Raw genomic sequence first — 3381 nt, forward strand, 5'->3', positions numbered from 1 at the left:
GCCCGTCCCACATCTCGCTTCATCTACCAACACCACGTCGCACCACAGACTGTCCAGGAGTTGGCGGATGCTTTAGTCCAGGTTTGGGAGGAGATCCCTCAGGAGACCATCCGCCACCTCATCAGGAGCATGGCCAGGAGGTTATACAGGCACGTGGAGGCCACACACATTTTGAGTGTGACTCCAAATCCATACCTCCATGGGTTGATCAATTTGATTTTCATCTGTAATTTTTGTGAGGTTTTGTTGTCATTACAAGTATTTAATAAGAATATTTAATTTATTCAGATCTAGGAAGTCTTATTTTTGAGTTCCCTTTATTATTTTAGCAGTGTGTTATTTTTATTTATATATATGATTATATGTTACACCCTTTTGAGGACCTTGATGTAATGATCTCACTGTTTTAGGTATCTGCATTAGCCTCTTTCGTACACTCATCCTTTCACGTCCAACTCTGGCCAAGGAGGGGTCAGGAGGTAGCAGGGAGGTTTCAAAACCCTTCATGGCAGCTGTGCAGATGTTGGGCATTTGCGAGGTCCAAGGATGAGAGCACCGTGGCAACACATCAAAAACCCATTTTTCCCCCTGTCAGGAGCACTCATCAAGCCTCGGCCTCTCAGTGTGTGTCCTGGCACGGCCGCTGGAATAGGACACGCCCTGTGGCCACCATGCTGACACCAAGGACATGCTGCTTACACTGGACAAGGGATCACACAAGCCTCACAGCCACTGGAACAAAATCCCTCAGCACTGTGACCGCACTGGACCCTACTGACATCAGCGGCCGTCAGGTTCCAACCTTTTCATCTTTTGAAAATTACGGGGTCAGGCGGGAGCAGAGTGGCTCGAAAGCAAACCAAGGCTCGGTTGGACGGCGGACAATCTCTTTACGCACGGAGGACGTGAAGCATCTGTTGCGTGAAGCCCCAACGGCCTCCAGGAGCTTTGGTTCCCGGCCGGTGAGGCCGAGCGCGTGGGGTGGGGGTCTCCGAGCGAGTGCTCCATGTTTATTTTCCTCCTCTTCGGTGGTGGAAAAATCCCACCTGGGGCCACTGGAAGAGGTTCGGCCTGGCAGCACGTCCGCAAGTTCTGGCGTCAGAGAGTTGTAACACCTTGTAACCACGGTGTGGTTTTTACGAGGGGAACACAAGAGTTCACGGAAAACCCACAATACGCCTCAAATAAATGAAAAATAGTCACGCACAAAGGTTCATTTGCTTTTTTACGTTGTTAAATGTCACACCATGAAAGTGGGGGAAAAAAAAAACAAAGCTGTTTTCACAATTAATTTTTGCTGCAGTTTTGATTCGTTGCTGATTGTGGAAAGTAAATGACTCACACCGAAAGGGAAAAAGGGCTTTATGAGTCCCACATGGCCCTTATTCTATCTGTTTATGTGTTTCACTGCTCAGTGCCCGGGGCTCCTCGATCAGACCTAATGATTTTCCTCCATCAGGTGCTTGACTTATATCCTCAATTAAAAGGGCTGTAAAAGTTACTACTGACGGGCCGTTTCAGAGCTCACTGCACCGTGAGCTTAAAAATCGGTAAATAAAATGCATTTCAGCCCCCAGCTAGAGGATTCTGGGGTAGGTATGTTAATGCGGGAACAACCAGAATTTGCAAAAGTGTAGTTTGCCAGCATTGACTTTGCATAAATCTGGTTGACATTTGACCTCTAGGCTACTCCAGACCTGAGGTTATAATGCACTAATCCTGTGAATAGCTACTCTAAGAGAACAAATGCAATCTATATTGTACACGATTAATATAAAAAAATTAATGTTAATAATAATTCAAAGTGCTTTAAATGATATATTTCCAGGCATATGCACAGATAGATCACAGGTAGATCCTTGTGGAAGAACATCAGTCATTCAAACAAAAATGTGCAATTTTTCTGAACACGTTCAGGTTTATTGTGGGTTGAGCGGATACGCTGTCACCAGCGAGGAAGCTGATTGGTTGCCTCTGATGCGTCGACATTTAGGATCTGGCAACACTGCCCAGTTCACCTGACCCGTCCTTTACACCGAAGTAGGGCTGACCTGTAATTGACTCACAACACAGCATTTATGATAAGAAATTGAATGGCATGGAACTGATGGTGCTAACGACTTATGTAGGAGTTAACGATTGTCCATATGAGATAAATCCGCTCGCTGTTCTCCGGCAGATCTTGCGTATTCAGGCCCTCCTCAGAGGCTCCTGGCGTAGTAATTAGCAGCAGCTTTACGTTTATTTACAGCTGATAAGTCGATTCGTATTGAGCGGTAGGCGGCCTCTGCTGATTCGTTTTGCAGGAGGTTGAGAGCGGCAGGGATCCTAAATGTTGAAATATGGTACCGGCATCTTAACATTAAAATATGTTAATTAGATCAATTATTCTACATTTTGACGTTGCTCAGAAGACCTGCTATAACACACATTATCAAAGGCTGTGTATATTATAGTGTATAATGCAAGTTTTAATAATGAAGAGAAGTGATTGTCATTGTGATACACAGCACTGCACACGGTGACACAACAAAATGTGTCCTCTGTATTTAACCATCACCCTTAATGAGCAGTGGGCAGCCATGACAGGTGCCCAGGGAGCAGCGTGTGTGGACGGTGCTTTGCTCAGTGGCACCTTCGAGGATCGGGATTCGAACCGGCAACCTTCTGATTACGGGGCCGCTTCCTTAACCACTGCCCCAAATCAGGGGAGAGCACGAATGCAGTCCCCCACAACCAGAAATGATTCCCACATTTGGGAAATTCGCAGAGTGCAATGGCTGAGCCTCACCCTGGGTGATCCGCCTTCTTGATCATGGTAATCATCCTGCCAGGTAAGTATGTTTTACCCACAGAGCGCATTCTGGATCGTGTTCACAAGGCAACTGAAGCACTGCATTATGGGATCTGTGGTTTGTGTGTTGTCACTGCTTCATATCACTGGATAATAGATGTCTGTTAAATGATTAAATGTGTGTCACATCGTGCATTGACTGGGTATTGAAAAGGCACCATGTGAAGACTGCGCATTAACAAGCCAAGTATGTTTCTTCTGTGCGTCTGTACCCTGTCGAGCTAGTGAGATAACTTGAAGGCGTAACATTATCACACATTTTGGGATTTTTTTGGAATTATTGAGTGTAAAAATATCGCGCAAACACGAGTTATCCTCAGCTCCCCTGGCCACGCTAATCATTTCCTGTGTCATTCGTGCCCCGGCCTCTTTAAGTGCAATTTCAGCCATGAATCCTCCTCTCACGGCGCTCCACTTGCCTTGCACCCCATTAAAGGGCTGGGTTGTTTTTCTGTGGCGGAGGGCGAAACAGGGAGCCATTAATGCCGCCCGTACAGCTGTTTTAACATTCCCGAGCCGATGGGCCG

General features: G+C 46.3%; 1 pseudogene; it reads right to left on the minus strand.

Annotated features, from left to right (window-relative positions):
* Nucleotides 1-2705: 2705 nt before the first annotated feature.
* LOC114797527 (uncharacterized) lies at nt 2706-2842 on the minus strand (annotated as a pseudogene).
* Between the last annotated feature and the right edge of the window lie 539 nt (nt 2843-3381).

The sequence above is a fragment of the Denticeps clupeoides genome, chromosome 9 (genome assembly GCF_900700375.1).
Source record: "Denticeps clupeoides chromosome 9, fDenClu1.1, whole genome shotgun sequence".
In the NCBI taxonomy this organism is placed as follows: Eukaryota; Metazoa; Chordata; class Actinopteri; order Clupeiformes; family Denticipitidae; genus Denticeps; species Denticeps clupeoides.